Source organism: Phoenix dactylifera, unplaced genomic scaffold, assembly GCF_009389715.1.
Source record: "Phoenix dactylifera cultivar Barhee BC4 unplaced genomic scaffold, palm_55x_up_171113_PBpolish2nd_filt_p 000617F, whole genome shotgun sequence".
Classification (NCBI taxonomy): Eukaryota; Viridiplantae; Streptophyta; class Magnoliopsida; order Arecales; family Arecaceae; genus Phoenix; species Phoenix dactylifera.
The window spans coordinates 244,282-259,802 of NW_024068012.1; the positions used below are offsets into that span (position 1 = coordinate 244,282).

A 15,521-nucleotide genomic window follows, 5' to 3' on the forward strand; every position below is an offset into this window, starting at 1 on the left:
GGAGCTTACCTGGTCAACTCGGTTCATTAGACCGGATTGGAGGCTTAGGTGCCCTCTTCAAACCAGTTAGGAGCTGTCTAGTGATTTTAGGACAAATCAAGGACTGATGTGTTTTTCTTTTATTGCATGCTTGATTGATCGAGTACTAGTGTATGCACGGTAGTCGTTCTAGAGTACAAAACCTATTACCTTTTGACCCTGAAATAGAACGAACCCTTAGGAACATTCGAGCTAAGATCAAAACATTAGAATCATCCCTACCTCCTAAGATGGCTGAAGAACAACCCAAACTCTTGAGGGAGTACTTTACTCCCACCATTTACACTTTCCCATCTTGCATTCGATTACCTGAAGTAGCAGCGGTACAATATGAAATAAAGTCTAGTGTGATCCAAATGCTTCCATCTTTTTATGGACTCACCAATGAAGACCCATATAAACACCTAGATGAATTCCTTGAGATTTGCACCACTGTCAAGATTCAGAATTTCACTGATGATGCTCTGAAACTTAGGTTATTCCCCTTCTCCCTTAAAGATAGAGCCAAACAATGGCTGAATTCTTTAGAAGCTAACTCAATTCGTTCTTGGGATCAAATGCAACAAGAATTTCTTAAAAAATACTTTTCCATAGGAAGAACGAACCAGTTTAGACGTGCCATTACAAGCTTCTCCCAAACTGAGGGAGAAGAATTTCATGAAACTTGGGAGAAATTTAGGGACCTAATCCGTAAATGCCCACATCATCAAATACCTAAGTGGCAGCTAGTGCAATACTTCTATGACGGATTGACTGAACGAAACCGTCAGATGATTGATGCCGCATGTGGGGGGACATTCATGCTTCAAAATGAGCATGAAACATGGAAATTATTTGAAAATCTAAATGAAAACTCTCTCCACCATGCTTCATGTTCTCGTCAAGCACCCCCGAGTTCTCAAAGAAAAGGGACCATTTGTGAAATAAGTCATTCTATGGACCTGTCTAGCAAGGTAGATGCATTGTCCCATAAGATTGACCAACTGATGATAGGTGGGCATTACATGAACTCTTCCCAAGCACAAGTGTGTACTATTTGTTCTAGCCCATCCCACCCTATTCATGAGTGCCCTTCAGCGCCCCAATTCCCCGAACTCGTGCAAGAGCACATCAATGCTGCTCAAACACTACCTAGACCGGGTAATGACCCATTTTCCAATACATATAATCCGGGATGGCGGAATCATCCAAATTTCTCTTGGAGACAGCAAGCTTCGAACTCTGCCCAACCCCACTCTCAAAATTTTCAAAATCCTCAGAATTTTCATCTCTACCATCCCTCAACTCAATTTCAATACCCTCCCCCTCCAACCCAAAGAAATACAGCCTTTGAGGAGAAGGTGTTGACTGCCCTTCAAGGTTTGGAGGCAAATACACAACTATTGCACTCTCACACATAATCAATTGCTAAGCTAGAATCCCAAATGGGTCAACTAGCCAATGCATTAAATAAACGAGAGGAAGGTAAGCTTCCAAGTCAACCAATGAGTAATCCAAGGGGACAATACGTGGCTCAAGAAACCCGACTAAATCATGAGCAAGCCAATGCTTTGACTACCCTAAGGAGTGGTCGTATAATAGATAATAAGGCTGGGGAGAGTAACAATAAGGAAGATGAAGAAGAGGAGAGGAATGTTTCACATGAAAACCCAAATCCTTCTTCAGCTAGTCCACCATCTGCCACAACCCACATTCCAAAGGCTCCATTCCCTGAAGCACTTAATGCACCCTCTCCCTTTAACAAGAAGGGAACTTCATTAGAAGAGATGATGGAGGTCTTAAAACAAGTTAAAATCAACCTCCCACTCCTTGATGCCATCAAACAAGTTCCCTCCTATGCCAAATTTCTCAAAGACCTTTGCACCCAAAAGCGAAAATCTAGGACACATGTGCCTAAAAAGGTCTTACTTACTGAACAGGTAAGTTCCATTCTCCAATACAACACCCCTCCAAAATTCAAAGATCCTGGCGCCCCCACTATTTCCTGTGTCATAGGAGATAACTCCATTGACCGAGCACTCTTAGATCTAGGGGCAAGTGCGAATCTTCTACCCTATTCAGTCTATGAGAAATTTGGGTTAGGTGAATTAAAACCTACCTCGGTGTCCTTACAATTGGCTGATCGATCTGTGAAGATACCACGGGGGATGATTGAAGATGTTCTTGTCAAGGTAGACAAGTTCTATTTTCCAGTAGATTTTATCGTCCTTGACATGGAACATGTGCCCAACCTAAAAAAACAAATCCCTGTGATTCTTGGTCGTCCCTTTTTAGCGACAGCCAATGCATGCATCAACTGCAGAACTGGGGCAATGGATATATCATTTGGGAACATGAAAATTAAATTGAATGTTTTTCATGCCGCTGACCAACATGTGAGGGAAGACGAGTGTTGCCTAATTGACGAAATGGATGATCTTGTAGAGGAAGCCCTTCCCTATATCTTAGCAGATGACCCCTTAGAGGCATGTCTGGCCCATTTTGACATTGACAACTTTGATATAGACAAGGCCATAGAAGAAGTTAACATCTTACTTGACAATCAATCTCCAGTGAGTTCCCTTCCTTGGAAGAGCCAACCTGAACCTCTTCCTCCCATTGCTAGCACGCCACTTTGTCCTTCCATTGATTCACCACCTAAACTTGAGTTAAAGCCACTTCCAACAAATCTTAAGTATGCCTTTCTAGGACTAGAAGATAGCCTCCCTGTAATTATCGCAGCCAACTTATCTACTGAACAGGAGGGTAAACTTTTGAGGGTACTAGAAGAGAATAAACATGCCATAGGATGGTCTGTAGCCGATTTGAAAGGGGTTGACCCCTCTGTTTGCATGCATCGAATTCATCTCGAAGATGATGCAAAGCCCACCCGAGAAATGCAAAGAAGACTCAATCCTAACATGAAGGAGGTAGTCAAGAAAGAAGTGGTGAAGTTATTAGATGCCGGAATCATTTATCCAATTTCTGATAGTAAGTGGGTGAGTCCGACACAAGTGGTACCCAAGAAATCAGGTATCACTGTGGTTGAAAATACGGAAGGAGAATTGATACAAACACGGACAACCACGGGTTGGCGCGTGTGCATTGACTACAGAAAACTTAATTCAATGACTAGGAAGGACCATTTCCCTCTACCTTTCATAGACCAAATTTTGGAACGGTTGGCTGGTCAAGATTTCTACTGCTTCTTAGATGGTTATTCTGGATATAACCAAGTACCTGTCTACCCGGACGATCAAGAGAAGACCACCTTTACTTGCCCATTTGGGACATTTGCATATAGGAGGATGCCTTTTGGACTATGTAATGCACCCGCAACTTTTCAACGATGCATGATGGCCATCTTTTCAGATATGGTGGAAAACTTTCTAGAAGTGTTCATTGATGATTTCTCAGTTTTTGGCCTATCTTTTGATGATTGTCTAGACAATTTGACCTTAGTTTTGAAAAGATGTAAGGAGACCAACCTAGTACTAAGTTTGTTGCCCAGTAGATACAACCCAAGAAGGGGGGGTGAATTGGGTCTTTTAAAACTTTTATGCTACTTCTTAAACTTTTTGATTAACTATGCTAAGTTGTATAGATGCACAGTGAAAGTTAAACTTAGCAAGGGATTGATGTATAGACTTCGACTTGATTAAATATGCTTGCAACTAAGGGAAGTGCGGATAAGAATTAAGCAAGCAATTTATCTAAGTAAGTAAGTGTGTTAGTTAGACAATAACTAGAGGCATTACAAACACAAAGGACATATAGTGGTTCGGTGCACCCCAGCACCTACATCCACTCCCCAAGACCTCTTGGGAATTTCATTATAATCCTACCGATTACAGCCGGTTGTTTTACAAGCTCACAACCCAACTTGTTGTTTTACGAGCGCACAACGAACTCGGTCGGTTTTCCCAGGCTCACCGACTAGAACCTCCCCGATTATTTTCCCGGGATCACAATCAAACCCTTACACATTGGTTTTACCCTCGGCTCACCAACAAACCTATCACCGTTGGTTTTTCTTTGGCTCACCAACAAACCTTAACCCCTTGATTCAATCCCTTGATTGAATCAAGTTACAAGATATTAAAACAAAGTATAGAACAAAACAAAGCTTCTTAAACAAGCAAATATGACAATATAAACAAATAGAGTAAAGAGAAGCCCTCAAACGAGTTTTGAAGATGGAGGAGCTCGGCTTCTTCTTTACTTGATCCTCCTCTGATTTGGCATGAAGTAGAGGATCCCCGAGGCAGCACACGGATGGAGAGGAAGCTTTCGGATTCACTTGGATGCTCTTCTTCTCTCTATTTCGTTTTGGATGGCCCTTTTGTGCTTGTGGGAGATTTCCTTTGTAATCTCTTTGAGATCTCTTTCCTAGATGATCTCTCCCACTTCCATAAGTTCTCTCCTAGCTCTCTTCTTGTTTTTATAGCTTTAGATGGCGTGGAAACAAGAATATAGCCGTTAGAGACAAAATAGAGCCGTTGGACACAGTCTGCACTTCCTGACAATATTACCGTTGGGATTGGAGTCGACTCGCGCGATCAGGAGTCGACTCGCCTGTTGCAGGAGTCGGCTCGTGCTTTACTGGAGACGACTCGGCCACTGTTCCAAATTTGAATTAAAGTGCATGCCTTGACTGGGAGTCGACTCGTCTTAACCTGGAGTCGACTCGCCAACTTCTGGAGCTGACTTGGCAATTTCGGAGTCGGGCTCATCCACTGAAGTCCGTGGATCCAATTTTGAATTTGATCCACTCGAGTCGACTCGACTGTCCTGGAGTCGACTCGAATCTCAGAGCCCGAACTCCCGATTCTCTGTCTTTTGGCTCATCCAGTCTTGGAGTCGACTCGAACTTCCTCGGAGTCGACTCGGCTCTCAGTTTCTGAAAGTTGGTCTTCTCCCTTTTGACGTGAAGCTATCGTGGAGTCGACTCGAGCTGTCTGGGAGTCGACTCGAATCTCAGAGGCAGTAACTTGATCTTCTGTCTGTTGATGGTCGCGCAGTCTCGGAGTCGACTCGTGTATTGCGGGAGTCGACTCGAATTCTCAGAGTCCATGAAATGCTCTCTGACTTTTTCTTTATGTACCGCTGAGAGTCGACTCTTGCTTTCTTTGGAGTCGACCTGCCAACCATCGGGAGTCGACTCGCGTTCCACTGGAGTCGACTCGAATTTCAGACCCGAAAACTGCTCTCTGACTTTTCTGCCTGTGACTCCTAGGAGTCGACTCATACTTTCCCCGGAGTCGACTCGCGTAAACATTGGAGTCGACTCGAATTCCTCAGGACTCGACTCGAACTATTCTTTCGAATTTTCCTTTGATTTTACTCCTCCAATTTGAACCTTTTGAACTTTAAACTTGGGCCAATGAATTGTAGCTTTCTTCTAAACTTTTCTTGAGAGCTTTTGGAGGCCTTCTTGTGTTCTTCCAACTTGCTATGTTCCTTGCAAAATAAATATCTTTCTCCTTGCAACATAAACATTAGTATCTATACTTCAAGGTTTTGTGATCATCAAAAATCATCTATGAATCAATCTTTGGGTCATCAAATCTCCCCCTTTTTGATGATGACAAAACTTGGAGTATATGCATATAAAAGATATTGTTTTCTAGAAGTAATACATAGCAAAGTTGCATGAAGTAGAAAACATATATTTTTAAAACATACTTCATGATAAGCTTAGATTAATCAGCTTAACACAATCAACATATTTCAATTTAAGCTGATTTGGTATTCAATTCAAAGCATAAAGGCATTATGAGCATATACTTAGATATTTGCATATACTTAGATATTCTCCCCCTTTTTGACAACATCAAAAAGATAGGGAAACCTTAAGCACAAAATAAGAACACTCAAATATTCTTTCCTTATTGTACTCTGATTTGAATGTTAAATTATTGCAAGGATATGAATCATATAACTTAAGGCAATAATATTGGAATCAGATTAGTGAGCACAGATCAGAGCCAATGAAGATAGTTTCAAGAAGTTTTCTAAGTTGATACCACAGATAGTTTTCTAATCAAGTGTAGGTGGAAATCTTCCTTAGGTTAATTCAAGAAGTGGAAATCTAACCTCTCTTCAATAATAAGTGTGAAAGCTGTTCATTTAAGATCTTGTGCCCATCTATTAAGTATTTTATCCAATATGAGAGCAATTTAACTAATTTTCTGAGTATAAGAGCAATATATTAAGTATGATTGCAAAGTGCTTTTATGGTGTAAAAATATTGTGGGCATAAATACCAAAATATGGAATTCATGCAATTTATAATATATCTTAGAGTATACATAAAGTTCAAGGCTTTGAAGGTTCTTTTAAAGCTCTTTTAAGACTTTATTCTTTTATTCCAAAAAAAAATTTGATACATAAAAATATGATTGGCACACAATTTAAGTTTTAAAGATCAAGTCAATTAGGACTCATTAGTGAATATCAAAATAGATTTTCTAAAAGATACTCAAGAAAATTTTACACGTTATTCTCCCCCTTTTTCATTCCATTTTAAGAGTTTAGAATTTGTAGATAATGTTCAATAAGATTGTCAATCTCAAAAATATATTTCAGCTATTTTCATAAGACTCAAGGTTTGAGACAAGACAACCTTTATAGAACTCATCTCAAGGTATAAACTTATAATTAAAGCAAGTATTGTAATATAGGAGGTTCATCAAAATCAATCCATAAAAATCAAGGTATGCATCAAAATAAAGTGTCTTTGGGATAGGATACTGAATATCTAAATCTCCCCCTCAAAAGATGCATTCTTCTTAATCATTTTAAATTGTTGAATTTCAGATTTTAGTGATAAACGTGAATAACACTGAAATTCTGTAATATCAAGATGTAGAGTGATCTAGAAATATTCAGAATTTATAGTAATCACTCTTTCTAATCATTTAAGAACAAGTTATGCTTCTCCTAATCTTAGAGAAAATGTATAAAAGTATTAATCAGAAAATGATTCAATTGAAGCTCAATTTCTTTCAAAAGCATTTACATTTTCTTTCTTTTAGAGTCATTTGAGTGAACTGAAATATTTCTAGCTTTAAGATCATTCACTCTATATATATTCTGATGGAGTCTTGAAGAATGTAGGAGAGAAAAACATATAGATGATCATTGAGGTATATAGATTTATAGAACTCAATTACTTAATCACAGTTTTTCAGCAATGTATACATGAAATACAATAAATCCCTTTTTATATCAAAATAAAATTATATATTTAGAAATTTTTGTTTGCAATCAAGATCATCGAAAGACACATCATTTGGACCAATATTGGTACACTGTAAGGATAAGAAATGATATGTTTCAGATGCGTATCGGGTCAAACAATCAAGGCATCAGAATTATTCTATTTTTCTTAAAACTGTAGTTTTATATAGGAATCATATTGAGTTTAAAAAATCAGATTCTGAATTTTTATAAAGATTTTCAATAGAGGCTTTTAAATCATGATTTGAGATATGTATCTTTCACATTGAAGCTCATCTTAAATCACTAAGATTGAAAAACACATATTTCAATAACATTAGAGCACTTTCAGAATCTTTATTATTTAATATTGAGTTTCGATACACAATGGAGGATATTTAATAAGTATTAGGACATTATGTATCAAAGTTAGGCAAGTAGAAAGATAGATCAAGATTAATTCATTCTGCCTAAATAGAGATATCTTTCTCTTCTCCTTTTTACAAATTTAATTAAACTTCAGATTTTAAAGATGATTGTGAACGACAAATCTGAAATTTCTTTTCAATAATACCCAAAAATATGCAGTATTCAAAACATTCAATTAAATTATCTAAGCATGAGCATTACAAAATATTGAGAACCCATAATTCAAAAACATCATTCCACCATGCAACATATATTATGTGTTAAGTCATGCATAAGAACAAGCATGTCAAGGATCAAAATCAATTCTTTTCAAATAAAATCCCCCTATTTAAATATAATCTTGCATTGATTTCATCCTTAAGTGTTTTCCAAGTGACAAAGAAATTGAATTGATTCTTCTATATATTTTCATTACTTTGTCTTTCATTTTTACTTCTTATGCTCTATACTGTATTGCCCCTATCCGGTGGAGTGGAAGGGGCACGAGTACTACCACTAGCCTCCCTCTTGTGCCGTCCCTAATATCCCTACACCGAATAGTTGGGTCAAATAGTGCCGGGTACTTACCACTAGCCTCCCCAATTTGGCACCATCCCTATAGAGCAGCAATATAGAAAGGTTAAAATGTTTACTTCAAACTCTTCCTGTTTGAGTGTAATTAATTATAGATTTTATCCCTTCCAAATGTGCCGAATATATTATGCTTGTTTTGCTTTTCCTTAAGATTGAAGTACTTGCCTTTGCTCAGATTTTTCATCTCTTGAACAATGTCCATTTTCTTTCTTTATCTCTCTCTCTTTTTGTTATTCTCAAGTAATCTACATGAAAGAGCAGAATAAAGAAATAATAAAATGTATCGTATAGAGGTATATCATGCAAACACTATTTTCATTATGCCCAAGAATTCGTAGCTTCTCACAAGTCATTCTAAATCAGAGTTTTAATCATATACTTGTGTATTTCATGGTTATGATACAGCCATAGAAATATTTTAGATTGAGCAAACCATGAAACAATTTCTAAAAGTATAAGTCAGTCAATACACATATAGACATGATATCAAAAATTAATAATTAAAGAATTTATCATGCCATAATAGGATTTAAGTTATTGACTTTGCTCATAATTTGTGAGAAAGGTATTAAAATACCTATTCATTATATGTTCTTCAAGCCAAACCTAGATTTCTTATGTGTGAACTTTTGGCTGAAGAAGATCCTCCTCTTGTTTGCATGTGAATGTTTAGTGTATCTACATGAAGATACCTTCAAGTTGAAATTTCTCATTTTCTTTCTTGAAGGAAGGTCATTAGTTTCTTAAGAAACCAAAGCATTCATCCAACATATATATATTTTTAATAGATGACCTCAATATGAGATATGACAATAGTTGCATGTGGAGTCGACTTTATCAAGAGATGCCTAATATAAGTATGCACATATCACTGAACTAAAGAGATAGATTCATTAACCAAGATAGTTCAAGGACAAGCATGTGAGGCAATAGACAGATTTATCAAGGTCAAATCAATTTAGTTTAGATTCTATTTGCTTAAGATAATTATCAATAAGATGTGTTAACTAAGTTTTAATCAACTTATCTTAAACGTTTGTTTCTATCAAATTCAGATTATGACGTATTTGTTATCAATAAAATATGATATTTAAAGTTAGATGAAGCTTGCACAAGGTCACATAATGAGCTACAATCTGGTCTACTAGCTGTATGATAAAATAATTATTCTATCTGCTTCAATACAGCTTTAAACAATAGATCTACTTTGCTCATCCCTTTACAATTTCTACAAGATGGGTCATAGATAATCCTTCTTCACGCCAATCTTCTATAAGAGTTTTCTGTGGACTAAACGTTGGTCAATGAAGATTCCCCTTTCCTGTTTGTCTTAATTTGGAGTTTGAAGAGAAGATGTTAATTCATTCATCATATTTCAAACTCACTTTGCAATATAACTCTTCATTAGTAGAACCAAAAATGATGTCATCAATGTGTGCTATGAGCAAGTAAGATATCATAGATTCTTCTTTTTGATGCATAGATTTATCACTATTACTTTCTATCAACAAGGTTACCTAAGCTTTTGTATATCAAGCTTTTGATGCTTGTTTTAAATCACATATTGCTTTATCATATATGCAATGTGTAATTTTTAAATATGGTGGTTATTTTAACATAGATCTACTTTTAATGAAATAACCACATAGGAGTGAATTCTACACATTCATTTGACAGAATATAAAGCTCATGAGTCAAGCAAATGATAGTGGTGATCTTTACTTTTAATCATGCAAGAATCAAGATCTATTTCATCTTTTCTTGATTCAGTCTTTTAGTAGTTATCAATTTTTCTTCATGAAGTGCATTTCTGAGAAACTCAATTTTGTTATAATATTAACAAGTTTTCAGATTGTTATATGTAAAAGATTAACCATATATAATTTGATCTTAGTATCTTGACAGTAAATCATTAGTCTCATAGAGAAATAAGACGACTTGATATTTTTGCAACTAAAAATCTTTCATTGAATATTCTATATGCATTGCTTGATGATGATATCCAAGGATAGGACATATCTCTATCAGATTTGGCATTATTTTTCATAAGAACATATCAAGCATAACATGGTACGACTGAAAAATATGAAAGATATGCAATGGTTCATTTTCCATTTTTCAAAAGATCAAAAGGAGTTTTCATCAAAAATAGATCTAATAGAAATCATATGTATGACAAGCAGTGATGATAGCTTTTTAAAAATCATTTAAATAGATGACTATCATACACAATTGTCTTTTTCATTTCTTCAAGAATTCTATTACTCCTATTTTACTTAAGATGTCCTTGGTGCTGAAATAGTTAATTTTTTGCATAAACTTTATCAGGATTTTGGTTTTCAACACTGTGCCATGATACTCTTTATCTTCACAGTTAGGAAACCTTTATCATTTTGAAAACACTTTTACAAGATTCAGCAAATACAGAAAATATTTTCAAGTTTATTTTCCAAGAACAAATCCAATGTAAGCTTTTGAAAACTTAGAGATGGAAACAACATCTTTAGATTTAGAAATGATTTTTGTTGTTTCCTTAGTTAGCATGCATAGCAAAACTTTGACCTTTAAGAAGATAATTTAAGTAAGCCAATGGCAAGGTCTTTTGAGATTAAGTATATACTAGCATGAGTTGATTTGTATGCTAAAGATGGTTTCTTTAATCTTGGTATTCATAGTGCATATATTTAAAAACATACCAAGTACACATTATCATATCTATGATCAATAAACAATAATGCCATGGATAAAAACTCTCAATCAAGCATATAGAGAATTCATAGAATTATTCTTAATAAATTAATCATTTTGCAACTTATCCAATAGTGGAGTAAAGTATACTATGAAGTGATTTGATCATATTTCCAAAAGTATTTTCTATATCACAAAATTGATCACTACTAGCAATTCATATCAAAATACTAAGCAAAAATAATGATGAGATGCAAGGATTATTGATTTTTGTTAATAACTTTTCATAAGTATATTTTAAGTTTCTTTTGTTCCATGGGTATCTTGGTACACCTATGTGTACATCCTCATTTTCTCATTTTGGGTACCCAAGCTTGCTTGAGTCCTTGAGAGTTAGGACATATGGTTCCTTTTGGAACCCATATCTGTTTAATAGTAATAACTTTACCATTTGATTTAATTATACTAGAACGATAGGTAAAGTTGTTATTCCCATCCTTTTCATTTTTGAAATAACTTATCTTATTTAATGGTTTGCTTGATGAATTGATAACCTTTTTCTCTAGAGATTATTGTTAAGTAAAGGAATCAAGCCAAGTTTTGATTTATCACAAGCAACATATTGGCTTTCAAACATCATTTTTAATCGTTCTGAACTTACGGTGAATTTGTTAATAAAAGATTTTAATTGATTAATTTCTTTACTTAAGTTTTGATTTTCTTTAATTAAGCTATGATTTTTCTGAATCAATTCTTCTGAAAATGACCTTAAACTTTTATTTTCAGAATTTAGTTTGTCTTGTATTTCAGTAATAGAATTCTTTCTTTTGAAATTTTCAAATTTAGCTTTTTAAGATTTTTATTTTTTCTAGCTAATTTTCTACATTCACTATACAAATCATGAAAAGCATTTAAAAGTTCATCATAAGAATATTTTTCATGAAAGTCATTTGGTGTAAGATTAGATTCAGATTCTACTTTATCTTCTTGTACCATAAGACATAAGTTAGTTACCTCTTGTAGTTCATTGTTGCTCCTAACTTTCAATTTCTTGTCTGACTTTCTCTTGGTCAAGGCTTTCTTGCGCTTACCTCTTTCTTCCTTTCTTCTTGCTTCCTCTTCTTCTTTGTCTTTAGGAAGCTGATTTGCCTCGGAGTCGACTCGGACCTTATTGGAGTCGACTCGACTAACTTGGGAGTCGACTCTGAGCTACTTGGAGTCGACTCGACTGAGGGAGATTCATCACCCTTTTCTGCAGTCTCATTGTTAGTATATAATTGAAGCATATGAGAGCTAATCTGAGATTTATCATAAATATTTTCTAAAGTATCCCAGATCTCCTTAGCAGATAAGCATGCAGAAATTTCATTAAACTTTGTTTCTTGAATAGCACAATATAATATGTTCATAGCATTAGCATTTAATTGTGCTAAGTCCTTCTCATTAATATGAGAGAGTGTGTGAAGGTCATTTATTATGATTTTCCATAGATAATAGTTTTGTGATTGAATGAAAATGCGCATGCGTATTTTCCAATGTGGGTAGTTTATACCATTAAACAGTGGAGGTGTATCAATTGATTGTCCTTCTCCTAGAAAACTATCTATTTGAGTTGTCATGATCTTTGGCTCTAGTCGGTTAAGACTACAAATAATATTTGAGCACCTGCTCTGATACCACTTGTTGCCCAGTAGATACAACCCAAGAGGGGGGGGTGAATTGGGTCTTTTAAAACTTTTATGCTACTTCTTAAACTTTTTGATTAACTATGCTAAGTTGTATAGATGCACAGTGAAAGTTAAACTTAGCAAGGGATTGATGTATAGACTTCGACTTGATTAAATATGCTTGCAACTAAGGGAAGTGCGGATAAGAATTAAGCAAGCAATTTATCTAAGTAAGTAAGTGTGTTAGTTAGACAATAACTAGAGGCATTACAAACACAAAGGACATATAGTGGTTCGGTGCACCCCAGCACCTACATCCACTCCCCAAGACCTCTTGGGAATTTCACTATAATCCTACCGATTACAGTCAGTTGTTTTACAAGCTCACAACCCAACTTGTTGTTTTACGAGCGCACAACGAACTCGGTCGGTTTTCCCAGGCTCACCGACTAGAACCTCCCCGATTGTTTTCCCGGGATCACAATCAAACCCTTACACGTTGGTTTTACCCTCGGCTCACCAACAAACCTATCACCGTTGGTTTTTCTTTGGCTCACCAACAAACCTTAACCCCTTGATTCAATCCCTTGATTGAATCAAGTTACAAGATATTAAAACAAAGTATAGAACAAAACAAAGCTCTTAAACAAGCAAATATGACAATATAAAACAAATAGAGTAAAGAGAAGCCCTCAAACGAGTTTTGAAGATGGAGGAGCTCGGCTTCTTCTTTACTTGATCCTCCTCTGATTTGGCATGAAGTAGAGGATCCCCGAGGCAGCACACGGATGGAGAGGAAGCTTTCGGATTCACTTGGATGCTCTTCTTCTCTCTATTTCGTTTTGGATGGCCCTTTTGTGCTTGTGGGAGATTTCCTTTGTAATCTCTTTGAGATCTCTTTCCTAGATGATCTCTCCCACTTCCATAAGTTCTCTCCTAGCTCTCTTCTTGTTTTTATAGCTTTAGATGGCGTGAAAACAAGAATATAGCCGTTAGAGACAAAAATAGAGCCGTTGGACACAGTCTGCACTTCCTGACAATATTACTGTTGGAATTGGAGTCGACTCGCGCGATCAGGAGTCGACTCGCCTGTTGCAGGAGTCGGCTCGTGCTTTACTGGAGACGACTCGGCCACTGTTCCAAATTTGAATTAAAGTGCATGCCTTGACTAGGAGTCGACTCGTCTTAACCTGGAGTCGACTCGCCAACTTCTGGAGCTGACTTGGCAATTTCGGAGTCGGCTCATCCACTGAAGTCCGTGGATCCAATTTTGAATTTGATCCACTCGAGTCGACTCGACTGTCCTGGGAGTCGACTCGAATCTCAGAGCCCGAACTCCCGATTCTCTGTCTTTTGGCTCATCCAGTCTTGGAGTCGGCTCGAACTTCCTCGGAGTCGACTCGGCTCTCAGTTTCTGAAAGTTGGTCTTCTCCCTTTTGACGTGAAGCTATCGTGGAGTCGACTCGAGCTGTCTGGGAGTCGACTCGAATCTCAGAGGCAGTAACTTGATCTTCTGTCTGTTGATGGTCGCGCAGTCTCGGAGTCGACTCGAATCTCAGAGTCCATGAAATGCTCTCTGACTTTTTCTTTATGTACCGCTGAGAGTCGACTCTTGCTTTCTTTGGAGTCGACCTGCCAACCATCGGAGTCGACTCGCGTTCCACTGGAGTCGACTCGAATTTCAGACCCGAAAACTGCTCTCTGACTTTTCTGCCTGTGACTCCTAGGAGTCGACTCATACTTCCCCGGAGTCGACTCGGTAAACATTGGAGTCGACTCGAATTCCTCAGGACTCGACTCGAAGACTATTCTTTCGAATTTTTCCTTTGATTTTACTCCTCCAATTTGAACCTTTTGAACTTTAAACTTGGGCCAATGAATTGTAGCTTTCTTCTAACTTTTCTTGAGAGCTTTTGGAGGCCTTCTTGTGTTCTTCCAACTTGCTATGTTCCTTGCAAAATAAATATCTTTCTCCTTGCAACATAAACATTAGTATCTATACTTCAAGGTTTTGTGATCATCAAAATCAATCTATGAATCAATCTTTGGGTCATCAAAGTTGGGAAAAGAGCCATTTTATGGTTCAAGAAGGCATAGTTTTAGGACACGTCGTGTCCAAGAGGGGCATTGAAGTAGATAAAGCCAAAGTCGATCTTATTTCCAATCTTCCTCCACCAAAAACTGTGAAACAAATCCGATCATTCCTTGGCCATGCTGGTTTCTACCGTCGCTTTATTCAGAATTTCAGTAAGATTTCCAAACCCTTGTGCAGTCTTCTTGCCAAGGACACTCCCTTTGTCTTTGATAAAACATGCGAGGAGGCATTTGAAAATCTTCGCTCGAAATTGACCACTGCACCTATCATACGGCCCCCTAATTGGACCCTTCCATTTGAACTAATGTGTGATGCATCCGACTATGCTATTGGGGCAGTCTTAGGGCAACGGCTAGATAAAGTACCTCATGTCATTTACTATGCTAGTAAAGCACTCTCAGATGCACAATTAAACTACACCACCACTGAGAAAGAATTGCTAGCGGTAGTATTCGCACTAGACAAGTTTCGATCTTACCTATTAGGATCCAAGGTTACCGTATTCACTGATCATGCTGCCCTTCGACACCTTCTTGCAAAGAAGGACACCAAACCCCGTCTGATTCGATGGATTCTTTTACTACAAGAATTCGACCTAGAAATTCGTGACAAGAAAGGAACTGCAAATGTCGTAGCAGACCACTTATCTAGGATTCTTCTTGAGCCCTCTAAGAATACCTCACCCTTACATGATGCTTTCCCAGATGAACAATTATTTGGGGTACAAGGAATGAAAACGCCATGGTTTGCAAACATAGTAAATTACCTTGCCATAGGACGAATTCCTGATGATTGGTCAACTCAAGACAAGAACCGATTCTTTTCACAAG

At 36.9% G+C, this 15,521-nt stretch overlaps 1 non-coding gene across 1 annotated transcript; it reads right to left on the reverse strand.

The window, feature by feature from the left end:
• Positions 1–645: 645 nt before the first annotated feature.
• On the reverse strand, positions 646–751 carry LOC120106744. The gene has a single exon (XR_005508795.1). It is a non-coding gene; the product is annotated as a small nucleolar RNA R71 (small nucleolar RNA).
• Between the last annotated feature and the right edge of the window lie 14,770 nt (positions 752–15,521).